Here is a 17,151-nt window from a genome sequence, read left to right as displayed (position 1 = left end):
ATTAAGTTGGATCTGAAAAAAGCTTATGATTCCTTGGAGTGGCCATTCTTGAAGTCTATGCTTACTGAATTGGGTTTCCCTGCAAAGTTTGGGTGATGCAGTGTATTTACTCTATGTCCTACTCTATTCTCATCAATTGTTGTCCCACAAAGCCAATCCTTGCAAAGAAAGGCTTAAGGCAAGGTGATCCAATTTCACCATATTTGTTTGCTCTAGGTATGGAGTATCTGTCTAGGAGCTTAGCCTCTCTTGCTGATAACCCAGATTTCTCTTATCACCCTAGATGCAAAAAGCTTGATTTGACCCATATGATGTTTGCTGATGATCTGAGCAGAGGTTCTCTAGAGCTGATGAAGGTGCTGTGAAGGCCTTGTTTGCTACTTTCACCAAATTCTCTCTAGTTTCTGGTTTAGAGGCTAACTTGCACAAAAGTGAGGTCTACTTAGCAGGTGTTCCTAGCCATATAGCCAGCATTATAATTAACACAATTTGGGTACCTCATGGGTCATTTCCTTTTAGATACCTTGGAGTTCCTCTTACAACAAGGAGGCTATCTTTTACAGATTGTAAACCTCTTCATTGACAGAACAATTGCAAGAATCAAGAGCTGGACAGCTAAGTTTCTCTCTTATGCAGGGAGACTTCAATTAGTCAAGTATGTTCTGTTTGGCATCCAGTTATATTGGTGTCAAATCTTTGTTATGCCAAAAAAGGTGATGAAAGAAATTCAGAGAATTTGTAGATGTTTTCTATGGGCTGGTACTGATGCAAGATCTAGAAAAGAAGCAGTCTCATGGGAGCAGTTGTGTTACCTAAAAGCTGTGAAGGGTGGAATCTTAAAGATTTAACTGTTTGGAACACAGATCCAGTACTGAAGCATTGTTGGGCTTTGGCTTTGAATCAAGATAGGCTTTGGGTCAGATGGGTGCACTCTTACTACATACAACATAGGGAATTCTGGACTATGCCTATTCCTAATGGCTTAACCTGGTCATTAAGGAAGATTTGGCATAATAGAGAAGTTTTTTTGCAGACAAATTGAGTTGATCAGTTTGTGCAGGCTGGGAACTTCAGAATTCAGAAAATGTACTCCCTCCGTATTTATTTAAGGGACACATTTGCCTTTTTCGGCCGTATTTATTTAAGAGATACACTTACCATTTTTAGTAACTTATCAATTCCACCATCTGATTAAATAATACATCTAATTTACCCTATGACCCACCATCATATTAAACAAATAATTTTATAAACCCACCCTACCTCCCACCCCCAAAATGACATGGTCCCCACTTGTTTAATTATTAAAATATCTATCCAACCTCACTTGCTTTATTATTTTATTTCATCCAATTCTTCTTCTTAATACCCGTGCCCAGCCAAGTGTATCTCTTAAATAAATACGGAGGGAGTATAAGGTTTTACATCCAGCTGGAGATTAGGTAGTATGGAAGAGGCTTATTTGTAACAACCATGCTAGCCCAAAGAGCACTTTCATTATATTGGATGGTTAGCAGTTCAGAATAGGCTTGCTACAAAGGACAGATTGATAAGTTGGCATTTGAATATTGATGGTACTTGTGGACTTTGTCAGCTGGAGGATCAGAGTTTGACTCATCTGTTCTTCTCTTGCTCTTATTCTAAGGAAGTTTGGAGCCAGGTCTTGCAACAATTGAGGGTGATCAGGGGTGTTTTGCCTTGGCAAGAGGAAGTTCATATTGCAATCAGGAAAAGCAGAAGCAAGAAGAAGAATGCCTGCAAATACAGTGTAGCTTTTCTTGAAACTGTGTATTGTGTTTGGTTGTAGAGAAACTCTAAGGTGTTTAAGGATCATGTTGATCTAGTTAAAGCTGTAGTTAACAAAATTATGTTTAATGTAGAATGTAGGTGTCAGTGATGACTGTTGTGTGCCATTGCTCTTGTTGAGCTTAGGTTGTTTGGTATTAGGTGGATTGGTGTATTGTTGGTGTTTTCAGAGTTTGTTAACACTCTGATTACTTGGTAAATAAAATCTAAAATTATTTGCCAAAAAAAAGGAGAGGAAGGACATTTTTAGAAATGAAAATCTCAGGTTATCAACAATTACATCATTGAATATCACTAACACCACATTACTAAAATCACCACACTACGATCTCAGAATGTCCCCAAGCATCACTGACACAAACCCTATCCACTAACACTTAGCTCCTGAAAAGTATCAATGATGCTAATGGCGCATGAGTGTTAATGGAAGAATGGGTTTGAGTCTCAGCACAAATGATGACTCATCATAGATCAAACATCACAAAATTCAGAAAGGCATGAGCAAGGCAACAATGAACAAGGCAAGGAATGAAACAAGTAAGGCATGGAACAAGTAAGGCATGCAAATAAGAATATAGGGTTTCAATCTCAGTTTAGTTGATTTACATCATTGACCAAATTTGTTTCTAAATTTTTCACAACCTCATCATCCTCTTACGAAAAGGAATACATGATCACTTCGGTTCATGTGAAATGACCTTTATTCCCTTTCGCAAGAGGAGACGAAGGACATTTTTAGAAACTAAAATCTCATAATATCAACAATTACATCATTGACTATTACTAGCACCACATTCATGCATGTTGTTTTAGTGTTTTGGTGGTCCTTCCAAAAGGAATTGAGAAACTGTTAACTATCACATTGGATTGTAAACAATCACTCAACCCCCTTCGAAGGACCACCTAAAGACTAAAAGTCATTCATGCAAAACATAAATATCCATCTCAGAATATCCCCAAGCATCATTGAAATAAATCCAAACTACAAACACCACTAGAGGAAAAAACCTTATAAGTTGCTCATCAAAAGTTGCCCTTATACAACAAGAGCAACTATAATGGTTAAAAAAAAAAAAAAATTTAAATGTTGCCCTTATCTAATAAGAGCATCTTTTAATTGACAAAAAGTAAAAAACAAAAAAATTCTCCCTTTTTCTTCTCGCTGCTCCCCTTTTCTTCTCGTTGCTTTGCTACTCGCCCACACTCAAAATTCTCCCTCGAACTCTATATCTAGTTTTGGACGGCTTTTGCTGATGGGGCTGGCGGTGGTAGTGGTTTGTTCAAGGATTTTGGACGGCTTTTGCTGATGGGGCTGGCGGTGGTGGTGGCTTTCGTTTCCCAAAAATTCATCCAAACTCAAAATCGCAATAAGACGCACAGAACCCAAAATTTCAAAACCTAATTTTGTTACTCACAAACTACTCAAAAGACTCGAGCAAACTACGACCAGTCGACCATCGCTCGATTGATCTATAGCAAACCCCAAACTGCGCACCACCACCAGTCTCAAGGTTGTACGGCCTCCGCACGCGACGGTCCACCACTCTGAATTTCGAGGTTAGCATCCTTAATTTTGTTCTATTAACCCGAACCAAATCTATTGTTCTAAACAGATTCAATCAGTCTCTGGGTATTTGAAAGTCTTATGGATTGAACCGATTACTATAGTTGTGTGTGACTTTTTTCAACTAATTAAGCAAGAGTTCTGCATTAGTCTATCAAGTAAGCAAGTAAACCACCTGTTAGAGAACAATAGAATGCAAGTGCCAGTATTTCTGCATAGTTGTTTCGATTGTCTTTGTGAATTGCAGTCGAACTAATTTCTCAAATGAAACCTTTAGCATCTGCAACTTGTTTTGCTATACTCTTTATAGTTCTTGTCACTCAATTTAGAGTTGATTTTACTTCATATTTTTCCTCTGAATTTTCCTGTTGCAGTTATTTGTTGGTTTTGGATTGCACAAACCGGAAGACAGAGATCCTCACCGGACTCTTAGTTCCGTATATTTTCTTCAGTCTTCTTGGGTGGTGTTTGACCTTCTGAGGTAGGTTAATGTTCAGTAACCTTGTATTTAAATGCTGTCTCTATCTTGATGTATCTTCTTACCTATTTGTTTGGCAATGCAGGGGATAGATTGGAATGTGGATTGCTTTTGCGACTGTCATATTGCACGTTTTCTTTCCAAAAAACTATCCTGGTATACATCTACATACAAAATCTTAGTTTGACATCACTTTTTTCATAGTATTTATTTTGTTAGATAAACATATAACTTTACCTTTTCCTATGGGTCTACTTTATGCATTGGTTCATAGTTAGTATCTACGAGTGCCAATTACTCTTGGTCATTTAATACTCATCCTCTGCCCTTTTAGTACCATTCGGGTAATTTGGGTTAGATTTTTCACTTTGACTTGTGAGTAGCCTTCAAGGTAGGATCTATTTATACTCTAAAAAAATAACCGAAATGTTCCTCTAATCAACCCACAAACGTCGAATCATAACTTATAGAAGCAATGTTCGTCAGACCTTTACTAAACATTGATTGAAAGTCTGAACATTGTTAGAATAATTTATCTCGTATATTTACCCTACCTCCTAGACTTGTGGTAGACTCCCATTCTACATTGATTATTTGTATAATAAATGACAAGAGGTTGAAAATTAGCTTCAGGAATCAAGATATGACTAACATCTAAAAGATGCACCTGCTGGAACTCTTAACTCTTAATTGATACTTGGGTGAAGCCTTCTTAGTGTGCCCATAACACTCAGGTCGAGATAATACCACAGGAGGTGCTATTGTGATGGGTATATCAAATTGGTTGAATGCCATTTTTCTAGCATTGTACATGGTGTTCTCTTCCTTGTGTGCAGCTACTTGTTCTCCACTCTCCATTGAAATATTTCATGGAGTTGGACAATTTTTTCGGATTTGCTATTCCTTCTGCTGCAATGGTTTGGTATGCATTCTAATCTACTAGAATGTTTGAAAGTTGTATGATTAACCGACCTGTTAATTACAATTCAATATCTTTATGCTTGTAGCTTAGAGTGGTGGTCATTTAAGCTGTTGATTTTATTATTAGGATTTCTTCCAAATCCAGAACTTGAGACTTCTGTTCTCTCTGTGTTGTATCGTTATTGTTCTGTGTTCTGTGTTCTCTATCAATTGAGTACAATGTGATTCTTTGTTACCTTTCTTATGGAATTACTAAGTGTAAAATTTTTGTTGTCTACTTGTCAGCAGTCCCTCTGTCGTCTTGAGATGCCGCTCCACAGTCGTATCTCCAATTCCCTTCTCTCTGCCCCCATAAACACTGATGTGAAGGTTTAAGTGTACTTTACTCTTCAATATTTAAAATTTGGTTGTATTTTATCATCTTTTCGATTCTCCGTTGTTTTAATTCTTTATTGAATATTGCTGCTTCTATTTAATTGTGTTTTCCAGATTATGATGTTAGCAATAAAAATCTTTTGCTGTTTCTTGATCAGGCAAAGAATATGTCTCATTATGTAATATGTAATCTATAAGCTTCTTGCCTTTTCTTTATCATTGGTGTATATTGTATCGTAGTCAACTTACTGAACTGTCTTAGGTGTTTTCTGCCTTTCCAGGTGAACTTGGATTTTAGTTCTGAAGCTGACATGATCAGAAAATTTCGTGCTGGTTTAGCATTACAACCTGTGAGTGAAATCTTGATTTTTTTTTTGATGTATTGGCAGATTTCTTATTCCTTTAACAGTTTAACTGACTATTGAATGAATTGAACAGATTGCAACATCATTATTCGCGAACTAACCTTTCAAGGAAGGAAAGCCCAATGGTTATATCAGTATGAGAAGGTTCTATCTATTTTCCTCAGAGACCAAAGTTGATGATGTTGGTTCGTTTTCTTATTTCAATCTCTTTTTTTCTTTTACTTATGCCCCCCTAGTTGATGCTTTTTCAGCTTTATTTGGTCGGTCACTGATAATAATCGTGCTGGGATGCTTCCCTTTGTCTTTACTGCTTCTGTTGTTGCTTTGTGGCTCTGCTCTGATCTTTACTGCTTCTATTCTGCTCTATACTTCTCGTTCTGCTCTGCTCGGCTCTGTACTTCTACGCTCTGCTACTGTTTCTGTACTACTTTATACTGCTGCTGTAGTTGACTAGTTGCTGCTGCAGTTGGCTCTGTACTGTTGTTCTTGTGGCAACTGCAGTTGGCTCTGTATTGTTGTTGTTGTTGTTGTTGTTGTTGCTGCACAACAAATAAGTAGATCAGTAGAGCAGTAGCAGATCAATCGAGAATAGCCATGATAAAGTATAACTTAAGGTCTCATATAATACAACCAACACTATATCATGATGTAAGAACAACTAAACGAATACTAAATCATTAGAAAGAAAATCATTATTGCTGTGAATTGTGTAGATAGTGGTTAAGGCTCGTTCGATTCTTACATGTCATATTTTGACTAAAATAGTCGTTTTCGCTCCCAACACTTAACTAATGAACCAAAATAGGAATTCTAAAACCTTTGCATGTTTAATACACTTAGTATTAGGTTGTCAATCCTTTTTCTCATCTACTTTGGTCAATTTAAGGCTCGTTTGATCCTTACATGTCATATTTTGACAAAAATAGCCGTTTTCGCTCCCAACTCCCAACTCATGAACCAAAATAGGAATTCTTAACCTTTCCATGTTCAAAATACTTAGTATTAGGTTGTCAATCCTCATTCTCATCTACTTTGGTCAATTTATGCACATTTTAGGGTCGTTCGATCCTTACATGTCATATTTTGACAAAAAATGCAGTTTTCGCTCCCAAATGAGACTTATGTGTGCATAAAGAACTTGAAATGAATCTTAGTAACCTCTAACTAAGCATATCAAATATTAAAAATATTTAGAAAGTGTCATTAGGTTCATTTGTTGATATTTGGGATCAAAAATGCCATTTTTGGCCAAATATGACCTATATCGAGCCAAATGAGCCTTAGATGTGCATAACGAACTTGAAATGAATCTTAGTAACCTATAACTAAGCATATGAAACATAAAAAAGGTTTAGAAAGTGTCATTAGGTTCATCTGTTGATATTTGGGATCAAAAATGCCATTTTGGGCCAAATATGACCTATATCGTCCCAAATAAGCCTTATGTGTGCATAAAGAACTTGAAATGAATCTTAGTAACCTCTAAATAAGCATATCAAACATAAAAAGATTTAGAAAGTGTCCTTAGGTTCATTTGTTGATATTTGGGATCGAAAATGTCATTTTTGTCCATAAATGACTTATATCGACCCAAATGACCAATATGCGTGCATAACGAACTTGAAATGAGTCTTATAATTATAGAAATAATCATATAAATCATGAAAAAGGTTTAGAATGTGGATATAGGTTCGTTTGTTGGTAGTTGGGATCGAAAATGCCATTTTTTACCATAAATGACCTATATCGACCCAAATGACCCATAGCGTGCATAACGAACTTGAAATGAGTCTTATAATTATATAAATAATCATAGGAATCATGAAAATAGTTTAGAATGTGGATATAGGTTCGTTTGTTGGTAGTTGGGATCGAAAATGCCATTTTTCTCCATAAATGACCTATATCGACCCAAATGACCCATAGGCGTGTATAACGAACTTGAAATGAGTCTTATAATCATATATCTAATCATAAGAATCATGAAAAAGGTTTTGAATGTGGATATAGGTTCATTTGTTGGTAGTTGGGATCAAAAATGCCATTTTTGGCCATAAATGACCTACATCAACCCAAATGACCCATAGACGTGCATAACGAACTTGAAATGAGTCTTATAATCATATAACTAATCATAGGAATCATGAAAAAGGTTTAGAATGTGGATATAGGTTCTTTTGTTGGAAGTTGGGATCGAAAATGCCATTTTTGGCCATAAATGACCTATATCGACCCAAATGAACCATAGGCGTGCATAACGAACTTTAAATTAGTCTTATAAACATATAACTAATAATCTAAATCATGAAAAAGGTTTAGAATGTGGATATAAGTTCCTTTGTGGTAGTTGGGATCGAAAATGGCATTTTTGGCCATAAATATTGAGACAAATGACCAATAGGCGTGCATAACGAACTTGAAATGAGTCTTATAATCATCTGACTAATCATATAAATCATGAAAAAGGGTTAGAATGTGGAAAGAGGTTAGTTTGTTGGTAGTTGGGTTCGAAAATGCCTTTTTTGGCCATAAATGACATATATCGACCCAAATGACCCATAGGCGTGCATAACGAACTTAAAATGAGTCTTATAAACATATAAATAATCATATGAATCATGAAAAGCGTTTAGAATATGGAAATAGGATCGTTTGTTGGTAGTTGGGATCGAAAATGCCTTTTTTGGCCATAAATGGCCTATATCGACCCAAATGACCCTTAGGATTGCATAACGAACTTGAAATGAGTTTCATAAACATATAACTAATCATATGAATCATGAAAAAGGGTTAGAATGTGGAAATAGGTTCGTTTGTTGGTAGTTGGGATCGAAAATGCCATTTTTGGCCATAAATGACCTATATCGACCCAAATGACCCATAGGCGTGCATAACGAACTTGAAATGAGTTTCATAAACATATAACTAATCATATGAATCATGAAAAACGTTTAGAATATGGAAATAGGTTCGTTTGTTGGTAGGTGGCATCGAAAATGCCATTTTTGGCCATAAATGACCTATATCGACCCAAATGACCCATAGGCATGCATAACGAACTTAAAACGAGTCTTATAAACATATAAATAATCATATGAATCATGAAAAACGTTTAGAATATGGAAATAGGTTCGTTTGTTGGTAGGTGGCGTCGAAAATGCCATTTTTGGCCATAAATGGCTTATATCGAGCCAAATGACCCTTAGGCTTGCATAATGAACTTGAAATGAGTTTCATAAAAATATAACTAATTATATGAATCATTAAAAAGGGCTAGAATGTGGAAATGGGTTTGTTTGTTGGTAGTTGGGATCGAAAATGCCATTTTTGGCCAAAAATGACCTATATTGACCCAAATGACCCATAGGCGTGCATAACGAACTTAAAATGAGTCTTATAAACATATAACTAATCATATGAATCATGAAAAACGTTTAGAATATGGAAATAGGTTCGTTTTTTGGTAGGTGGCATCGAAAATGCCATTTTTGGCCATAAATGACCTATATCGACCCAAATGACCCATAGGCGTGCATAACGAACTTAAAACGAGTCTTATAAACATATATCTAATCATAAGAATCATGAAAAAGGTTTTGAATGTGGATATAGGTTCATTTGTTGGTAGTTGGGATCAAAAATGCCATTTTTGGCCATAAATGACCTACATCGACCCAAATGACCCATAGACGTGCATAACGAACTTGAAATGAGTCTTATAATCATATAACTAATCATAGGAATCATGAAAAAGGTTTAGAATGTGGATATAGGTTCTTTTGTTGGTAGTTGGGATCGAAAATGCCATTTTTGGCCATAAATGACCTATATCGACCCAAATGAACCATAGGCGTGCATAACGAACTTTAAGTTAGTCTTATAAACATATAACTAATAATCTAAATCATGAAAAAGGTTTAGAATGTGGATATAAGTTCCTTTGTGGTAGTTGGGATCGAAAATGGCATTTTTGGCCATAAATATTGACCCAAATGACCAATAGGCGTGCATAACGAACTTTAAATGAGTCTTATAATCATCTGACTAATCATATAAATCATGAAAAAGGGTTAGAATGTGGAAAGAGGTTAGTTTGTTGGTAGTTGGGTTCGAAAATGCCTTTTTTGGCCATAAATGACATATATCGACCCAAATGACCCATAGGCGTGCATAACGAACTTAAAATGAGTCTTATAAACATATAACTAATCATATACCAATTGTCTGTTGGTTTAGTGGTGATTGGGGCTGAACTTGGTAGGGAGAACTCGTGTTCGATCCCCCGCAACAACAATTGGGAGGGGACTGGAACCTATCCACCCAGAACTCGCCCCGAATCCGGATTAGCCCCTAAGGGTGAACCGGGTGCTAACATCAAAAAATCATATGAATCATGAAAAACATTTAGAATATGGAAATTGGTTTGTTTGTTGGTAGTTGGGATCGAAAATTTCATTTTTGGCCATAAATGACCTATATCGACCCAAATGACCAATGGAGTGCATAACAAACTTAAAATGAGTCTTATAAACATATAAATAATCATATGAATCATGAAAAGCATTTAGAATATGGAAATAGGTTCGTTTGTTGGTAGTTGGGATCGAAAACGCCTTTTTTGGCCATAAATGGCCTATATCGACCCAAATGACCCTTAGGATTGCATAACGAACTTGAAATGAGTTTCATAAACATATAACTAATCATATGAATCATGAAAAAGAGTTAGAATGTGGAAATAGGTTCGTTTGTTGGTAGTTGGGATCGAAAATGCCATTTTTGGCCATAAATGACCTATATCGACCTAAATGACCCATAGGCGTGCATAACGAACTTGAAATGAGTTTCATAAACATATAACTAATCATATGAATCATGAAAAACGTTTAGAATATGGAAATAGGTTCGTTTGTTGGTAGGTGGCATCGAAAATGCCATTTTTGGCCACAAATGACCTATATCGACCCAAATGACCCATAGGCGTTCATAACGAACTTAAAACGAGTCTTATAAACATATATCTAATCATAAGAATCATGAAAAAGGTTTTGAATGTGGATATAGGTTCATTTGTTGGTAGTTGGGATCAAAAATGCCATTTTTGGCCATAAATGACCTACATCGACCCAAATGACCCATATACGTGCATAACGAACTTGAAATGAGTCTTATAATCATATAACTAATCATAGAAATCATGAAAAAGGTTTAGAATGTGGATATAGGTTCGTTTGTTGGTAGTTGGGATCGAAAATGCCATTTTTGGCCATAAATGACCTATATCGTCCCAAATGAACCATAGGCGTGCATAACGAACTTTAAATTAGTCTTATAAACATATAACTAATAATCTAAATCATGAAAAAGGTTTAGAATGTAGATATAAGTTCCTTTGTGGTAGTTGGGATCGAAAATGGCATTTTTGGCCATAAATATTGACCCAAATGACCAATAGGCGTGCATAACGAACTTAAAATGAGTCTTATAATCATCTGACTAATCATATAAATCATGAAAAAGGGTTAGATTGTGGAAAGAGGTTAGTTTGTTGGTAGTTGGGTTCGAAAATCATTTTTTTGGCCATAAATGACATATATCGACCCAAATGACCAATAGGCGTGCATAACGAACTTAAAAATGAGTCTTATAAACATATAACCAATCATATGAATCATGAAAAACATTTAGAATATGGAAATAGGTTTGTTTGTTGGTAGTTGGGATCGAAAATTCCATTTTTGGCCATAAATGACCTATATCGACCCAAATGACCAGAGGAGTGCATAACAAACTTAAAATGAGTCTTATAAACATATAAATAATCGTATGAATCATGAAAAGCGTTTAGAATATGGAAATAGGTTCGTTTGTTGGTAGTTGGGATCGAAAATGCCTTTTTTGGCCATAAATGGCCTATATCGACCCAAATGACCCTTAGGATTGCATAACGAACTTGAAATGAGTTTCATAAACATATAACTAATCATATGAATCATGAAAAAGGGTTAGAATGTGGAAATAGGTTCGTTTGTTGGTAGTTGGGATCGAAAATGCCATTTTTGGCCATAAATGACCTTTATCGACCCAAATGACCCATAGGCGTGCATAACGAACTTGAAATGAGTTTCATAAACATATAACTAATCATATGAATCATGAAAAACGTTTAGAATATGGAAATAGGTTCGTTTGTTGGTAGGTGGCATCGAAAATTCCATTTTTGGCCATAAATGACCTATATCGACCCAAATGACCCATAGGCGTGCATAACGAACTTAAAACGAGTCTTATAAACATATAAATAATCATATGAATCATGAAAACGTTTAGAATATGGAAATAGGTTCGTTTGTTGGTAGGTGGCGTCGAAAATGCCATTTTTGGCCATAAATGGCTATTATCGAGCCAAATGACCCTTAGGCTTGCATAATGAACTTGAAATGAGTTTCATAAAAATATAACTAATTATATGAATCATTAAAAATGGCTAGAATGTGGAAATGGGTTTGTTTGTTGGTAGTTGGGATCGAAAATGCCATTTTTGGCCATAAATGACCTATATCGACCTAAATGACCCATAGGCGTGCATAACGAACTTGAAATGAGTTTCATAAACATATAACTAATCATATGAATTATGAAAAACGTTTAGAATATGGAAATAGGTTCGTTTGTTGGTAGGTGGCATCGAAAATGCCATTTTTGGCCACAAATGACCTATATCGACCCAAATGACCCATAGGCGTGCATAACGAACTTAAAACGAGTCTTATAAACATATATCTAATCATAAGAATCATGAAAAAGGTTTTGAATGTGGATATAGGTTCATTTGTTGGTAGTTGGGATCAAAAATGCCATTTTTGGCCATAAATGACCTACATCGACCCAAATGACCCATATACGTGCATAACGAACTTGAAATGAGTCTTATAATCATATAACTAATCATAGGAATCATGAAAAAGGTTTAGAATGTGGATATAGGTTCGTTTGTTGGTAGTTGGGATCGAAAATGCCATTTTTGGCCATAAATGACCTATATCGTCCCAAATGAACCATAGGCGTGCATAACGAACTTTAAATTAGTCTTATAAACATATAACTAATAATCTAAATCATGAAAAAGGTTTAGAATGTAGATATAAGTTCTTTTGTGGTAGTTGGGATCGAAAATGGCATTTTTGGCCATAAATATTGACCCAAATGACCAATAGGCGTGCATAACGAACTTAAAATGAGTCTTATAATCATCTGACTAATCATATAAATCATGAAAAAGGGTTAGATTGTGGAAAGAGGTTAGTTTGTTGGTAGTTGGGTTCGAAAATCATTTTTTTGGCCATAAATGACATATATCGACCCAAATGACCAATAGACGTGCATAACGAACTTAAAAATGAGTCTTATAAACATATAACCAATCATATGAATCATGAAAAACATTTAGAATATGGAAATAGGTTTGTTTGTTGGTAGTTGGGATCGAAAATTCCATTTTTGGCCATAAATGACCTATATCGACCCAAATGACCAGAGGAGTGCATAACAAACTTAAAATGAGTCTTATAAACATATAAATAATCGTATGAATCATGAAAAGCGTTTAGAATATGGAAATAGGTTCGTTTGTTGGTAGTTGGGATCGAAAATGCCTTTTTTGGCCATAAATGGCCTATATCGACCCAAATGACCCTTAGGATTGCATGACGAACTTGAAATGAGTTTCATAAACATATAACTAATCATATGAATCATGAAAAAGGGTTAGAATGTGGAAATAGGTTCGTTTGTTGGTAGTTGGGATCGAAAATGCCATTTTTGGCCATAAATGACCTATATCGACCTAAATGACCCATAGGCGTGCATAACGAACTTGAAATGAGTTTCATAAACATATAACTAATCATATGAATCATGAAAAACGTTTAGAATATGGAAATAGGTTCGTTTGTTGGTAGGTGGCATCGAAAATGCCATTTTTGGCCATAAATGACCTATATCGACCCAAATGACCCATAGGCGTGCATAACGAACTTAAAACGAGTCTTATAAACATATATCTAATCATAAGAATCATGAAAAAGGTTTTGAATGTGGATATAGGTTCATTTGTTGGTAGTTGGGATCAAAAATGCCATTTTTGGCCATAAATGACCTACATCGACCCAAATGACCCATAGACGTGCATAACGAACTTGAAATGAGTCTTATAATCATATAACTAATCATAGGAATCATGAAAAAGGTTTAGAATGTGGATATAGGTTCGTTTGTTGGTAGTTGGGATCGAAAATGCCATTTTTGGCCATAAATGACCTATATTGTCCCAAATGAACCATAGGCGTGCATAACGAACTTTAAATTAGTCTTATAAACATATAACTAATAATCTAAATCATGAAAAAGGTTTAGAATGTAGATATAAGTTCCTTTGTGGTAGTTGGGATCGAAAATGGCATTTTTGGCCATAAATATTGACCCAAATGACCAATAGGCGTGCATAACAAACTTGAAATGAGTCTTATAATCATTTGACTAATCATATAAATCATGAAAAACGGTTAGAATGTGGAAAGAGGTTAGTTTGTTGGTAGTTGGGTTCGAAAATGCCTTTTTTGGCCATAAATGACATATATCGACCCAAATGACCAATAGGCGTGCATAACGAACTTAAAATGAGTCTTATAAACATATAACTAATCATATGAATCATGAAAAACGTCTAGAATATGGAAATAGGTTCGTTTGTTGGTAGGTGGCATCGAAAATGCCATTTTTGGCCATAAATGACCTATATCGACCCAAATGACCCATAGGCGTGCATAACGAACTTAAAACGAGTCTGATAAACATATAAATAATCATATGAATCATGAAAAACGTTTAGAATATGGAAATAGGTTCGTTTGTTGGTAGGTGGCGTCGAAAATGCCATTTTTGGCCATAATTGGCTTATATCGAGCCAAATGACCCTTAGGCTTGCATAAAGAACTTGAAATGAGTTTCATAAACATATAACTAATTATATGAATCATTAAAAAGGGCTAGAATGTGGAAATGGGTTTGTTTGTTGGTAGTTGGGATCGAAAATGCCATTTTTGGCCATAAATGACCTATATTGACCCAAATGACCCATAGGCGTGCATAACGAACTTAAAATGAGTCTTATAAACATATAACTAATAATATGAATCATGAAAAACGTTCAGAATATGGAAATAGGTTCGTTTGTTGGTAGGTGGCATCGAAAATGCCATTTTTGGCCATAAATGACCTATATCAACCCAAATGAACCATAGTCGTGCATAACGAACTTAAAATGAGTCTTATAAACATGTAATTAATCCTATGAATCATGAAAAACTTTTAGAATATGGAAATAGGCTCGTTTGTTGGTAGTTGGGATCGAAAATGTTATTTTTGGACATAAATGGCCTATATCGACCCAAATGACCCTTAGGCTTGCATAACGTACTTGAAATGAGTTTCATAAACATATAACTAATCATATGAATCATGAAAAAGGGTTAGAATGTGTAAATAGGTTCGTTTGTTGGTAGTTGGGATTGAAAATGCCATTTTTGGCCATAAATGACCTATATCGACCCAAATGACCCATAGGCGTGCATAACGAACTTGAAATGAGTTTCATAAACATATAACTAATCATATGAATCATGAAAAACGTTTAGAATGTGGAAATAGGTTCTTTTGTTGATATTTGGGATCGAAAATGACATTTTTGGCCAAATATGATCTATATCGAGCCAAATGAGCTTTAGATGTGCATAAAGAACTTGAAATGAATCTTAGTACACTCAGAAAGTTGTTTTCGTGACCAATATAATTTCTGTTTTCGCATATGAGACTTAATTTATTTTATTGGTTTGCATGTACGTTGTTTTTTAAAGGTTTTCAAAACTCCAAGGGAGGGGCCCTTTACCAAAGAGGAGTTGGATGAAGTTCGAGACAAGTGGGCTACTTACTTCAACGATTGTGAACTACCCTCAGTGTAATAAATAGAGCAGGCTTGTAGTTATCCGTGACTCCTACATTTTTTGTTATTTATCGATTTAATTAATTACATTTGAATTAATTCGGTAATATTATTGGAAATTTGAAATTTATATCATTTTGAGGAATGTCAAGCTGATGTTTGAAGAAACAGTATTTTATAAATTATAATGCAGAATTTTATATTGCAAAATCAGAAATTATATTGCAGATTTTTTTTCTTTAAAAAAAAAAAACTCAAAAGTTGCCCTTATTTGCAACAAGAGCAACTTATGTGAAGCTTATAAGTTGCCCTTGTTTGCAACAAGGGCAACTTATAAGTTTCACATATTATAAGCTTATAAGTTGCCCTTATTAAGGGCAACTTTTGATAATTTTACAAAAGTGACCCCCCATAGGTGGCACTTGTGAAGGGCAACTTATAAGCCTATTTTAAGGGCAACTTATGATGTTTTTTCCTCTAGTGCACTTAGCGTCTGAGAAGCATCATCACTGATACTAATGGCAGCATGAGCGAGTGTAGTTAACTGACTAGTTTCTCAGCATATAAAAGACTCATCATCGATCTAATACAATAAAGGAACTTAAGGGGACAACTAACAACTAAGTAAATAAGACATGAATTGCCTCTCCGGTCTAATGCCAGTTTATATGTGAAGGATTCAATTTTTTTTTGTTTCCTAAGACATTAAAACTGGCAAAAAACCGAAAAGCCAAAACAAATCATGTTAATTTTGGTCTCAGATGTCCCCAAGCTTCATTGAAGCACACCATGTTCACAAACCATTAGCACACAAAAGCCTCAAATAGCCTACGGCTGGATGCTAATGGCGCACTTTGGTTTATAAAACATTGATAGTTTCTCAGCAAATTAACTGAAAAACTCATCACAGACCTCATACAAACCCTAAGACAATTATACTGAAGGGACACACAGGAAAATCAAGCATTCAACAGAGGCAAACATTAAGAGGGGACTTTAATGATTCAATTTATTTTGGGAAAAAATGTATGGCCAAAAATAGAAAAGATTCAAATTGGGTAGAACTTTTAGGAACGCCTAAAATAAAAATGGGTAGAATAAATACGAACGGAGGGAGTACTACGGAGTACTAATACTGTAATGCAAGTGTTGCTGTGGGATTTTTTCCGGGAAATGCTGACAAGGAGTTATTCAGTCCAAGGTGGCTCGATCAACCTGTCTGATATATAAAATAAGATTAGAAGAATATTTCTTTTGAAATACTTCTTTCAAAATATTTCATTTGACGGTTAAGCGGCACCCTTCCATGATAAAAGGGATACAAAGGTCATCTAGGGACAATATAGCCCAGTCGACATTTACGCTATACTAGGTCCAGTTGGCTTGGTAGAGGAGCTACCACGTCAGCCTATAGTGAGATAGGTCGTTGTGCTACGGATCGTAGCCCAATATCTTCTTTACGGGTCACCTATCTATATTTAAGTTTTATTGTGTGGTAGATTCTAGACTTATGTGTTGCTTTAGTTGACTTGATATATTTTAATGAATGTTAAAAAAAATATAAAATGTCATTATTGTTTGGTTAGCTATTTATTCAAAATATAACTCAGATTTATAAATCGTGCATCGCACGTGTGCTTAT

At 35.2% G+C, this 17,151-nt stretch overlaps 1 long non-coding RNA gene across 3 annotated transcripts; it reads left to right on the top strand.

Moving 5' to 3' along the window:
- The first annotated feature begins 2,948 nt into the window (after positions 1-2,948).
- Positions 2,949-15,654, top strand: LOC110776061 (uncharacterized). 3 transcript variants are annotated; one of them, XR_002529960.2, is made up of 8 exons: positions 2,949-3,363; positions 3,745-3,851; positions 3,934-4,004; positions 5,058-5,138; positions 5,259-5,330; positions 5,426-5,494; positions 5,583-5,694; positions 15,424-15,654. It is a non-coding gene; the product is annotated as an uncharacterized lncRNA (long non-coding RNA). The 3 variants fall into 3 exon arrangements; XR_002529958.2 differs by lacking the exon at positions 5,259-5,330 and having other exon boundaries at positions 2,955-3,363; positions 5,055-5,138; XR_002529957.2 differs by lacking the exon at positions 5,259-5,330 and having other exon boundaries at positions 2,958-3,363.
- Positions 15,655-17,151: the final 1,497 nt, after the last annotated feature.

This window comes from Spinacia oleracea, chromosome 1 (genome assembly GCF_020520425.1).
Source record: "Spinacia oleracea cultivar Varoflay chromosome 1, BTI_SOV_V1, whole genome shotgun sequence".
Lineage (NCBI taxonomy): Eukaryota > Viridiplantae > Streptophyta > Magnoliopsida > Caryophyllales > Amaranthaceae > Spinacia > Spinacia oleracea.
The sequence above is the reverse complement of the archived record's forward strand: the minus strand, read 5'-3'. Positions and strand labels throughout refer to the sequence as shown.